Below are 13855 nucleotides of genomic sequence, written 5' to 3' on the forward strand. Positions count from 1 at the left end.
GAAGTTAGGATGATGTCATAATGGAGTAGGTTGGAATCTTAATCCAACATGACTGTGACCTTTTAAAAAAGGGAAAATTTGGACACATAGACAGTCAGGGAGTATGCCATGTGAAGGTGAAGGCAGAGGTTGGGATGTTGTATCTACAAGGGAAGGAAAGCCAAAGCTTGCCAGGAAACCATCAGAAGCTAGGGAGAGAGGCGTAGAACAAGTTCTACCTTATGACCTTCAGAAGAAACCAACCCTGTAAACTTCTAGGTCTTGGACTTGTAGCCTCCAGAACTGTGAGGCAATATGTGTGTGTTACTTAAGCCACCCAGTGTGTGGTACTTTGTAAAGACAGTCCTATCAAGCTAATACATCTACTAGTATAACATAAAGAGTACATTTCTAATTTATTCCCTGAATTTCTTAAAATAATTGGTAAAGGTAGTAGAAATTAATAGGGGAAATAACAGGAAGCCGGGCATGCTGCAGTTCATGGGGTCACAAAGAGTCGGACACAACTTAACTGAGCAATAGGATTTCACCTACACTAGCTCCATTTCTGAAATTTTCCCTGCTCACCACAGCACTTTTTACTGTTAAAACATACTCCTTATTCTCTGGAGCCTTGTGTTTTTCTTAATCCGTTCATACAATTTGGCTCAAGAGGTAAAGAATCCGCCTGCAATGCAGGAGACGCAGGAGACTTGGGTTCGATCCCTCAGGAAGATCCCTTGGAGGAGGAAATGGCAGTCCGCTCCAGCATTCTTGCCTGGAAAACTCCATGGACAGAGGAGCCTGGTGGGCAACAGTCTACAGGATCACAAAGAGTCAGACATGACTGAGTGACAAAGCAGGCATACACACCTACAAATTTCTGTGCCTCATAATTATGCCTCAGATTTCTGCTTACTCTCAAACACCCAGCAAGTGTTTCTCCCTCCACAAAGCATTTCTCTGTGCCTAACTCTAAGTTTTATTTTTCTTCCTGGTACCACATATATTCTGCCTCATACCAGACAAATAGCAGAGCTTCTACTTGCCTTCTGCGCCTGAAGTGAAGTGAAGTGTTAGTTGCTCAGTCGTGTCTGACTCTTTGTGACCCCATGGACTGGGGTTTGCCAGGCTCTTTTGTCCATGGGATTCTCCAGGCATGAATACTGGAACAGGTTGCCATTTCCTTCTCCAGGAGATCTTCTCAACCCAGAGATCGAAACTGTGTCTCCTGCACTGCGGGCAGACTACGCTCTGAATCACCAGGGAAGCTCTCTGCACCTGAAAGACTGTGGAATCCTTGAGAGCAGGGACAGTAGGTAATTTATTCTTCATTTATTACATAAGGTATTATGATATTTGAAACATGGCTAGTGACCAGTATTTGTATATGCACTGAACTTTAAGATTATTCTGAACATAATTAGTGGTTTATAAAATGGATTTAGTCCTGCATTATAGTAGTCGGATTCCAATTTATATGTATGTTATTCCACTTGACATTGTCCCTCCTTCACTGATACTCTGTTCCTCTAGTTTTATAACTGTTTTAATGTCCTTATGCAATAATCATATCATCTTTGTCATTGCTGGCTCTGCTCCTATTGGATAATTTTTCTCCTCATTATAGGTTGTATTGTCTTGTGTCTTTGCCTGCCCATTACATTTTGATTGGACACTAGACATTGTTCATTTTATATTTGGAGGCTACATTTTTTTTAGGGATTTTTAAAAAATTTTAGTGGCTCTAGAACACAGATACTATTTTTTAATAGATCAGTTTTAAAATCTGTTTTTATGCTCTTTTAGAGTAGATCCAGTTCAGCCTTTAGCCTAGGGCTAATTTATCTTCACTACTGATGCAATATCTTCTAAGGATTCAATCCTCCATGGTACTAGGCATTTAAATTCTTGTTGAGAACGCGACCTGTTTCTAGTCCCATATGAGCCTTGGGGAAATTTCCCAAGGTATTTCTTTCCAGTGGTTCTTTCTCTGGATTCAGGTATTTTCTTCTCAGGAGATGTAAGAGACGTGGGTTCAATCCCTGAGTTGGGAAGATCCCCTGGAGGAGGACATGGCAACCCACTCCAGTATTCTTGCCTAGAGAATCTCATGGACAGAGGAGCCTGATGGGCTACAGTCCGTTGGGTCACAAAAAGTCAGACACAACTGAAGCTACTTAGCATGCACGCACACATCCATGTTGTTCAGCCAAATGTTTAAGGGAGCTGCTCTGTAGGTCTCTAGAGTTCTCTTTCTGTCCAGCCTTTTCTCTTTTGGTGCCACTGAAATTCTAGGCACTGTGGCTTCCTGAAGCTCCTACCTCTGTCTCCTCGACTCAGCAAGCCCACTGAGCTCTGTTTGGGTTCACTCTTCCTACAGTGTGGCCTTGCACTACTCTCTTAGCCAATCACTGGAGCTCATGACATTTGTCTCCCTTCTCTCAAGAATCTCTGACCTGTGCTGCTTATGTTAGGTGCCTGGAAACCATTGTTTCAGAGATTCTGTTGAGTTGTTAGTTGTTTAAAGTAGAAGAGTAAATTCAAACTGGGCTACTCTAGAAAAGTCAGCAGAGTATCTATGTGTTGTATATGTGAATATTGACTAGAAAGTACTGTAAAGAGTGTAGTGACTGAGCTAAACGAAGTTGCTTCTTTGAATAAATAGATGGTACTATGTATTGCCTTCAAATCTTTTACTTTTATTTTCTCATGAAAGGACTATTGAAGTAACGTTGGGTTAAAGATCTACATGAAATGGATAAATGTGGAGCTTCATATTCACACAAACCTATTTTCTGATCATGATTAAAGGCAATGGCAACCCACTCCAGTACTCTCGCCTAGAAAATCCCATGGACAGAGGAGCCTGGTAGGCTGCAGTCCAAGGGGTGGCGAAGAGTCGGACACGACTGAGCGACTTCACTTTCACTTTTCACTTTCATTTATTGGAGAAGGAAATGGCAACCCACTCCAGTGTTCTTGCCTGGAGAATCCAAGGGACTGCGGAGCCTAGTGGGCTGCAGAGTCGGACATGACTGAAGCGACTTAGCAGCAGCAGCAGCAGCAAGTGGCATAACATAGGGCCACTGACTTAATCCTTCTGCAAATGTAAGACAAAAGTTAATACATTAATCCCACATGGTTATTATGAGGATTAAATATCCATCACTTCTCTGCAGCTTTTATGATGAAACTTTATTCTGAGATCCATGCAACATGATGGATAAAGGATTACATGTAAAGTTCTTAGTGGAATCACCCACTAAACAGGGGGGACTTCCCTGGTGGCTCAGATGGTAAGGAATCTGCCTGCAATGCGGGAGACCCGGGTTCGAGCCCTCGGTTGGGAAGATTCTGGAGAAGAAAATGGCAACCCACTCCAGTACTCTTGCTTGGGAAATCCCATGGACAGAGGAGCCTGGCAAGCTATAGTACATGGGGTTGCAAAGAGTTGAACACGACTGAGCAACTAACACATTGATAAGGTTCTTTCCACTTTCTCTTCCCCCCAAGCAACAGGAAATTTATTGCATTGGGAATGCAAGAGAATTGAAGATCTAATTTCTGAAAACTTCTCAAATTTGGGAATTCCCGAGTATTTTCTTGCTCCAGTGAACAGGCAGATAAACTTTGTTCAATTACTGTATAACTCTGACCCTGGATATGAGACTCCAAAAGTGTAACAATGAATTAACCCATTTTTCATTTTGACAGGCTTTTTTCATATGATTTCTAAACTCTGCTTCCTAAACTCTTCTTCCAGGTATCTAGCATATAATTTTGCTTATGGTTAAGCCACTATTTCACCAACTTTTTATTCCCTGCTGTTTCCTCTTCTCACATCCTTCACTGAGCTTCTCCGATTATTTATTTGTGATCCCTGTGCCATATGCTGTGATGTGCTGGGCTTAGTTGCTAAGTCATGTCTGACTCTGTGACTCCATGGACCGTAGCCCACCAGGCTCTTCCGTCCACGGAACTTTCCAGGCAAGAAAACTGGAGCGGGTAGCCCCTCCTTTCTCCAGGGGATCTTCCCGTCCCAAGGATTGAACCTGGGTCTCCTGCATTACCGGCGGGTTCTTTATCAGCTAAGCTACCAGGGAAGCCTGTGCCATATGCTAATAACTATCAAATATTCGCTTTAACTCTGCCTTTGAAAGTCTTGCTAATACATTAGTTACCCCTTCTTAGAGCTTTATTCTCCAGTATTTTATGGCTTTCACCATTACCACCCTATCACTGCAGTCACAAAGACAGCATCTTCTGATGCTCTGTCACTTAGGTTTTCACATTTGCAAACCCTGATGATGCTTTCCTTATAAGATCTCACTCATAGGAAAAGCTCTCGCACAGTTAGTGGTGAAGTGGAAAGAGCATGGAGTGTAATGACCAAAAATCCAACTGTGAATCCATGTTTGTGGCACATCGTGACTTCTGGTGAATTTCTTAAACTCTCTGAGCTTCAGCTTACTCAGTTGTAAAACAAGGCTAATAATATGGAACTTAAAGAATTATAGACGTTAAAATTGAATAACCTGTGAAGTACTGTGAAGTACTCAATGACTGTTAGCTTGCTTCCAAACTGTATATTTCTAAATCTCATTCTTGATACCCAGATTTTGACAAAAAATTTCTGGTATTTTCTTCACTTTTAATTTTATTTTTCATTTTTATTAGCAGGGAATAGTCATCCTGAATAAGGTTGTGGAGTATCAAATGAGAGATATGACAATTGCTATGCACGTATATTGATGTATTTGTGTGTGTAAGTGTGTGTGTGTGCGCGTGTGCTCAGTTGGGTCCGACTCTTTGCGACCCCATAGACTGTAACCTGCCAAGCTCTTCTGTCCATAGAATTTTCCAGGCAAGAATGCCACTGGAGTGGGATGCCATTTCCTACTCCAGGGGATCTTCCTGACCCAGGGATTGAACCCCCATCTCTCGTGTCTCCTGCATTGACAGACGGATTCTTTACCACCACATCATCTGGGAAACCCTCTAAGATGTATTTGGTTGTCAGTAAAACTATTTAACACAACATATGTAAATTGTTGTGCTGTATGTCTTAAACTTATATAATGATGTATAGCAATCATTTGTCAATAAAACTGTGAAAAGATATTGAAACTTAAACAGTAAATAAATGAATTCATTCATCTAAGAAAAATACCAAAGGTAGTGCAGGCTTTTGGGGTGGTTAATTCAGCAGGGTTCTTTACATATCTCTTTCCCTCAAAAACAATGTTGGTTTCATCCAAAGATAACTCCCGTTATTTCAGAAATTGAGGTTATATGTTTCGTCTTTCTTCTTTCAATAAGAAAGAGATATTGGTTTCCTGCAGCTTTATTAGCCTTCAGCAAACATTTCCTCGATTCTCATTGTCCACAACTGGATCATAAACAGCCATTGACAAGAGAGAATAGATTACCTTTGGCCAGACTGGCCCATCCCTTGAATGAGGAAAATTCCTCATGCTGTGTTGCTGCTACTCAGAGGAAGAAGAGTTGGAGGAATATTGAGAGTCAGTTGAGAGAATATAATTGTTTGTTGAGTGAATATCAGTTATTGTCAATGAACAACTTCATATGTCTTGGAACTATATTGCTGTTCATATCAGATCTAATAAATAATTGTTGAATAAATTCCCTACCAAAATCCTCTAATTATGTGCTTCTGATCTTTCTATCTACTAAGGCTCACTTTCTTCTCCATATCTAGCATATCTTCTCTCTTTTCCTATCACATACTAAGATGGACTCTTAATTTGACTGTGAATCTTTCACATTTTGTTTTCTTTCATTTTCCAAAGTCGGAATGATTTTCTTCTCTTCAAAATAGTCTTTCTCCCTGAAGACTTCCAAGATCAAACATTGCCAGTTCTAGTCACAGAATCCAAGCAATCTCAGCATTCTGGCACATTTTCTTTAATTTTTGGAATAGTTATAGATATGTTTCAGTCTTTCTTTCCTGTTGAATCAGTAATAAGCCCTGAAAAGTGAAAAGTGAAAGTGAAAGTCACTCAGTCGTGTCCGACTCTTTGTGATCCAGTCCATGGAATTCTCCAGGCCAGAATACTGGAGTGGGTAGCCTTTCCCTTCTCCAGGGGATCTTCCCAGCCCAGGGATCAAACCCAGGTCTCCCGCATTGCGGACAGACTCTTTACCAGCTGAGCCACAGGGGAAGCCCAAGAATATTAGAGTGGGTATCCTATCCCCTCTCCGGGGGATCTTCCTGACCCAGGAATAGAACCAGGGTCTTTTGCATTGCAGGCGAATTCTTTACCAACTGAGCTATCAGAGAAGCCCTGGAGAATTCTGTTTGTTCTAGGTAATGTATGTCCTGTGAGGATGCTGTGTATGCTAGGCATTGGCAAGATAGTAATGCTTGAGCAGCATAGAAATCACTGAGATTAAATAGATTGTATAATTAATAAAGCAAACACTATTGCTTTTAATGTAAAATACATGGAGTACTCAAACTCTATATATGTGTGCATGCTCAGTCATATCCAACTCTTTTGTGACCCCATGGACTATAGCCCATCTGGCTCCACTATCCATGGGATTTTTTAGGCAAGAATACTGGATTGGGTTGCCATGCCCTCTTCCAGGGGATCTTCCTGACCCAGGGAGTGAACCCACGTGGCTCCTGTGCCTCCTGTATTGCAGGCAGATTCTTTACCCACTGAGCCACCAAATAGACATGAGTAACTTACTTAAGCATCAGATTCTCTTATTCCACTTCCAAAGATTCTGATTCAGGTCTGGAGTGGTGTAAAAAATTCAGCATTTTAAAGAAATGTTCCAAAAGACTCCTGTAAGAATTGGATAAACAACATTTGGCTGAATGGGTAGCATTCAACAAATTTCTTCTCTTTACATCAATACAAGAATACAGAAGTAAGGCTTCATAGCCAATATTAAATGCTCTTGAGTGAATGAATATCCCTGATCCCATGAGTAACTGCTAAAGAGAATTACTGGGTATTCAAAAATATATTTAAAGCAGGAGCAGGGATGGACATGTGAGGGCAGGGTCAGGGCTAGTAAGTACCAGATAGAAAGATTGAGTTCTGACTGTGAAGGGCCTTGAATGCTATGCTAATTTTGTACTCGCCCGAAATCAGTAGGAAGTCTTGGAAGGTTTCTGAGCAGGGAATAACACTATATAATTTGTGTGGTAGAAAGCCAACTTTATCCAAATGTGATGGATTGACCAGAAAGGGGAAACTGGATGCAGAGGAGAACCACACGTGATCAAAACCACAAATGGTTTCTTCAGGCCACAGGGGCAGGTGAGGCCTCCGTGGTGCGAAGGCCACTGTACCATGAATCAACATAAGACAAGGTTGTGAGTGGTTAGCTATGATTTCCATTTGGAGCCAAAAGTGATTCATCTCCATGAGGCCAGTGACCACTAGTGGCTATTCAGTCCAGAAAAATGTTTCTCAAGGCTGAGACACTCTGTGCCAAAATCTAAAACACAAGAGTCAGCCCAAGAAAACCTTTTTTTTTTTTCTACTTATGAATAATAATGGAAATTGAAGTTTAAACCTAGCAACTTATAGGGAGCAGCAAATACTTTACATTAACAATGTATCATTAGCCTCATGTTTTAAGAAAAAAAAAAAAGCTAATATGCTGAAAGAATGGCTGAGGCATATTGTTTACACGTAATTTAAATTAGAGTGGAGATTCGGTCTCCCAGAGCTGGCAACCTCAGGGTCAGGTGTGAGGAAAGCCCTGGTGTTCTATACTTAGAGCAGAGGAAATAGTTGATTGCGGGTGGCCAGGGAAACAGGCTTTCCCCCTATAACAAAAATATTCTTTGCCTTTGCCACGTATCTCCACTGACATTTCTCTTTTAACATCTTTTCAAGGAGTCCACTTGCTGGACAAAATGCTAGATGGTAAAACTGAAGACACTGGAGTTAGTTCTTTCCTTTGGAGAGGGACCAAGGAATGAGGGAAACTGATTCTGTGCCCAGAAAGAAGTCAAGTTGAAGAGCCAAAAGTTATCGGGAAGACAGAGAATAGTAAATGGATAATTAGCTAATTTTCCTAGCCTCTTAAATGCTAAAGACAATCTTTTAAAATCGGTATTACTCAGACTGGTATCTGCTGTTTCCTAATCTTCTTCTTGAAGCTTCCATCCAATGCCCCCCAGCCCTCACCCCATTTTAATCATTATCCTAGCCCAGCTTCCCTCACATATGCAAATCCACTTCCATGGATTAGCAATAAACTAGATTTCACGTTAAGATGAAGCTAAGAGAGAATTTCATTATAAAACCAACAAGCACCATTTGAAGCATCTCCTTTAGACATTTCTACAATGTCTCTATTCATTGAACTGCCTGGGAAGACACCCATTTCCCCTTCTGTAGAGCTGCAAGTCAGTTTCCCTCCTGTCCCCTCCTTTCCACTCTCCTCCCTTCCCCCCGCCTCCCTCCTTCCTGCAAGCAGGCAGAACAATTCTGTTTAAGCCCCCAATCTACCAATCACTCCTGATTCTTAACAAGGCAACAGGCATCAAATTTACAAGAAGAGAATAGTTCTCCCCCTTATTATTGTTTCTGATTAATTCTGTTGTTTTACCTACTTTTCCTTTATTTTTGGTATAAGGGGGAAAAAAAAGTAGAAGACAGCTAAATGAGGAGGACAGGATTTTTATAGCTATCTCTGCTGCAAGCTGTGGGACCAAGGGAAGCCCGGCACTTATTTCTCAGGTGGTCCTCAATGAATTTACTCTGTGCTGGCCACTGAGTTGAGTGCTGGCATCTCTGAACTCAAGAAATGAAGCCCAGTCTGGTGTCTGTCTATCTCATATTCTGAACTTTGATATTTCAATTCAGTGTCTCACAGGCAATTCTCAGGCAAATTTCACCATAGTCCAAACAGCTGTTAACATGAATATATTACCTTTAAAAATTGTTGAAAAGATGATAAATTAGGAGAATTTTTCTCAGGGGCTGAACCACTCTTTTTCCTCCCCACCAGCCACGATTCTGACTACATCCCAACTGCGGGAGAAAGGGAGTAAGCAGTTCATATCTCAGCTCGTCCTAAAACTGGTTTTTCAAGCCACAAGGTAGAGAAGAATCTATCAAGTGTTTTTTTACTTAAAGTTTGAGTAATAAACTCATCTCAATTATGGAATCCAAAATGGAAATTGGAAGTAATGAAGTGGCAGGGCCAGATACAGGATTTGTGGGGCCTGGTACAAAGTGAAAATGGGGTGGGGGCTTGTTCAAAAAGCAAGAAAATGTGCTAAATGTGTGTGCATTAACAATTAAATTTGTTTTGTTTCTTCTGTCTTCTCTCAACTTTCCATGTTTTTTTTTTAATGGCTTTTAATGTTATAAGTAAAAAAAAAAAAGTTAATATGATGTTTTTCATTCATTTATACAGTGCAGTGCTATTTTTAGATGCAAATACAGAAGCATTTGACTGATGTGGAACCACCAAAATTACACAACTCATATTTCATAGCTCATATATGCATTCTTGGTAGAATGTATGCAAAAGCACTACACAAAACACAACTGTTTTTGTTTGTCGGAAGAAGGGCACATTCTTTTTTTTTAACTTTTATTTTTTATTGTAGCAGAGTTGATTTACAATGTTTGAGGTGTACAGCAAAGTGACTCAGTTATACATATACATATATCTATATCCTTTTCTACTATATGTTATTATAAGATATTGAATATGGTCCCCTGTGCTATACAGTAGTTCTTTATTGTTTATTTATTTTATATATAGTAGTCTGTAATGGTTAATTTGAAATTCTAAGTTTATCCCCCCTTCTGCTTTCCCCTTTGGTAACCATAAGTTTGTTTTCTATGTCTGTGAGTTTATTTCTGTTTTTATATAAGTTCATTTTATCAATTTTTTTAGATTCCATATGTAAGGGATATCATATTGTTTCTCTCTATCTGACTTACTTCACTTAGTATGATAATCTCTAGGTTTATCCATGTTGCAACAAATGGGATTATTTCATTCATTTTTATGGCTGAGTGATATTCCATTTTATATATATATATACACACTACATCTTCTTTATCCAGTTGTCCATTGATGGACATTAAGGCTTATCAATAGTCTTGACTTTGACTTAAGGAAAGACTGAAAGGAAAATGACCTGTGAATTGTTCCGCATTTTCCTTTGCTTCTATGTCATCATTTCTAGCAAAAGTTGTTGATTAATTCCGGGAAGTAACATCAGTAAGAAAAGATACAAAGAGTTCTCTGGTTATTGTGTTTTTAGAACATCATTTTCTAAATTTGAAGCATGCTCTTGTTTTAAAAGAAAGCATGACCTCTTTGCAGCTGTCAGCACTCCTGCTCACTCAGATCTAGACATAACACGTTTGGCTTGTACTCAGAGTCTCAGTGAACTCTCACACATTGTGAATCCACCTGAATTCTGTGCTTACATGGTGGAAAGGAACCGTGGACCCACATACTGAGCATCCCTCTGCTCTCAAGTGCTCAAATGTCTCATTAGATTTAACTTGTAAAATACAAGTTCAAAAATAAAATTATCAAAAATTGTATATGGTGACAGCAAAACATTAAACCAAGAATGAGGCTCTTTTGAGTGTGGGACCCAGGGCAAATGCACAGATTACAAGCCCAAAAGGAAAGTCCAGTAAGTAACCGAATGGTCACTTCCCTCTCACTCCTGCCCCCAGTTATCCTTGGGCACCTGCAAGGCCATCTTCTTGGAATTAGACAAGGGATCTTGTCTTCTCTCTTCTTTCCCATTTTCATAGCTTTTCCATTCTTTTTGAAGTGGTTTAAGAAAAAGATCTCCACTCTAGTTGACCTTCTTCAGGAGGTGTTTTAGAAAAAGCAAGTCTAGTATGTTGAAGGGAAAGGGTATTTTATAATTTTTTTGGAGTGTATGTTGTCTTTGGAATCACTCATTGATGTAGGTAATGAAGAGCTATGAAGATTTAAAATAGAAAAGGAAACTGAAAAAACAGGAAATATTTCAATTTAAGAAAGTCTTTCTGATATATAGCATGGGTTTAAATTGGAGGAATACAAAATAAATCATGGAGGCTAATTAAAAGGAAGCCATTCTACAATTTTAGTAAAATGACGGTTGTCCAAGATTCTAGAATTGAGTGATACTGTGATTCCTTGATTTCACTTATGTTATAGTAATAGCAGAGTCAAGAATTATTTAGTTGACAGCTTCAGGACTGGAGAAATACATTTCCCAACTGGAAGTGACCGATGGCAAAAAGGAGACAGAGGCATGTGAAAGAAGGTAGGTAGCTCTCCTTGAAGCATGAAAGAAGAGGCTGTCTGAACCAGTAGAATTACTCTTCACAATGTCTGTTTGAAGCTGCAGCGCCTTGTGAGGTTATACAAGCTTGAGGGTCCCTTGGAGCCTATTGTATTGAAAAACACTGAAAATACCCTGGGATATAAGTTTTTCAAGTTAAAGCCCCTCTCTGCCCACTTTCAGATTGAGTTCTTTCTTCTACAGTGTTTTCACACTTCTTCTTAATGGCTCAATCTAGGGATGTAAGAAAGTAGGAAGAGAAAGTCATTACCATTCCCTACAAATGAAAATATGCTTTGTTCTTGAAAGCCTGATTTCCTGCCCAGGCAACCAAATTAAAGGAATTCTTTGTTCTCTCCGATGAAAACAGAATTTTAACAGAAACTGTCTCATGTGAGTTCTGACTTTACCTGGGTATTTTGGTTTGGGGTTTTCCGATTTGGTCTGGGTCTACCTTCATATCATGATACAGGAAATTCAGGGGGATTTTTTGAGATAGTTACCTGTATTTGGCTTGAAAAATTGCTTCTTACTTCAATTAGAGTCACATAAGGAAGACTAAAAGCACTGTCGGGCTCTTTTATCACACATTTGGATTTTAAGAAAGTTTAGATAGTTTGTTTTATATAACAATGTCAAGATAAATGGAAACAAAACAGTGAATACTTAGAGTTTTCTTTTAGAGTAACAACTTTTTTTTTTAACTTATTGTTAGCATGGTATAAAAACTGCTGGAGATTATCCTATGCCTGCTACTCATTTGGAAATCCCCAGGCACAAATTCCTAGTTAACATTTTTAACTAATAAATACAAATAAATCAAGTTCTAAAAGTTAGTATGTTTTCTAGTTCGACTCTTAAATGTAGAAATGAGTCCAAGCCTCTTCTGACAGTTTGACGACCTAAGACACTTTTAAAAGTTATATTAGGGAGTTAAAGAAGTTTGAAAGGCAATGTGCCTTCCTCCAGAGGCTGATATTCTCAAATCTAAAAGTAAAGCCATAATTTCAGCAAAATAAAATTTTATTATTATTGTCAATTTTACAGGAATAAAAAATGAAATGCATTCATTCTTATGAAAGTTTTCCCAAACCATGTCCCAAAGATACAGATGCTCCAACTACAGATTGATAATAGAGATTAGACCATATGTGTTACAGTGTTCATTGGTCAGTCATGTCTGACTCTGCAACCCCATGAACTTGACCTCCGCCCCTCTGCCCCCACTCCTCTGCCATGGAATTCTCCAGGCAAGAATACTGTACTGGAGTGGGTAGCCATTCTCTTCTCCTGGGGAATCTTCCCGACCAAGGGATCAAACCCGGGTCTCCCGCATTGCAGGCAGATTCTTTATCATCTGAACCAACAGGGAAGCCCCGAGATTAGATAGTTCTTCTCTTTTTCCAGAGTCAATTATATTCAAATATTTCAAAATTCTTGCAAAACTGCTTTACAAACTAAGATGTTCTTTTGACCATAGTATACTTAAACCAACGTATTTATAAAGTCCTATTATATTTGGAAAGCAACACAACAATCAGAGGTAGAGCAGAGGACCTCACTTATGCCACCCAGGCATCTGTAGCTGGCAACACCAGACTGATTATATTTATCGTTTGTTTGCCAGACTCTTCTGAACGTGTCTTATTGTTTTACATCATCAGCACAACCACTAGCACAGTTCTTCTTTAAAGACTGCTGAACTGTTAGGCACTTACTCGCCTCATCTCTATAAAAATCCTGGAGTATAATTGACAAGAGAGACTACCTCTGTCTCTCTCTCACTCACTCTGACTCTTACTTTTTCTTTTTCTGTAACAAAGTAACTGCCCTGTAAACTTGATCCCATATGTTCTTATTCAAGAAAAGAAGGGGAAAATAATTAAAATCAGGTCCCACTAATTGGAGGAAAATTGTATATAAATAACTGACTGAAAAGTCTTTTCATTTTTATGGTTAACATTGCTACCAAGGCTTTAACTGACTGTTGGGTCTAAAGGGTTATGTGTTTTTTTTAAGTGACATGTGCTCCTGGCCGAATACTGGCTGGGACATGCTGTGAGTAGTTTTAGATCATCACAACTCTGGCTATTTTAGTCTGTGTCACTGCTTGGAGTTGTAATTAATTTGCATGATCTTAAAAATCATAACTATGAAAATTCTGGTATTTGATAAGAATAACTTATATTCAGTCTTACCAAGAAAGTCATGGAACATTTAGCAGAAGGGCAAAAAAATCTATACGGTGCCAGCAAATATCTCACATAGAAGCAGACAGCTGAAGCCTCCACAGGGCTTAACTTGTCCTTGTAAGTAATTTGTGGAATATTACGTGCTTGCTAATTAACTGTGTTCTACACTTTAATTATATCTTTATCAGTAATAATGTGTGCTTCATTTGTTTTTGGTTTTAACGTAAAAGTTTTTTCATAGACAACATTTTTAGCCAATGCTAATTTTAGCTCATTTTTGTATAAATAATATTTATAAAAGACATATACAAATGATATTTGCACCCATATAGTACAGTAGTTCATTATTTCTCTCTAGTAAATCAACATGATTTTTTTT

At 39.1% G+C, this 13855-nt stretch overlaps 1 protein-coding gene across 8 annotated transcripts in view; it reads left to right on the top strand.

Annotated features, from left to right (window-relative positions):
• The first annotated feature begins 13321 nt into the window (after positions 1-13321).
• Positions 13322-13855, top strand: part of EYA4 (EYA transcriptional coactivator and phosphatase 4) — a 384171-nt gene continuing 383637 nt past the window's right edge. For 4 of the 8 annotated variants that reach the window (XM_081530639.1, XM_081530645.1, XM_081530654.1 and 1 more), the window contains exon 1: positions 13322-13593. The gene's annotated coding sequence lies outside the window, so the exon portion shown is untranslated. The remainder of the gene's footprint in view (positions 13594-13855) is intronic. The other 4 variants (XM_081530664.1, XM_081530671.1, XM_081530647.1 and 1 more) reach the window with 4 other exon arrangements.

This window comes from Giraffa tippelskirchi, chromosome 9, assembly GCF_054371585.1.
Source record: "Giraffa tippelskirchi isolate mGirTip1 chromosome 9, T2T-mGirTip1v1.2.pri, whole genome shotgun sequence".
In the NCBI taxonomy this organism is placed as follows: Eukaryota; Metazoa; Chordata; class Mammalia; order Artiodactyla; family Giraffidae; genus Giraffa; species Giraffa tippelskirchi.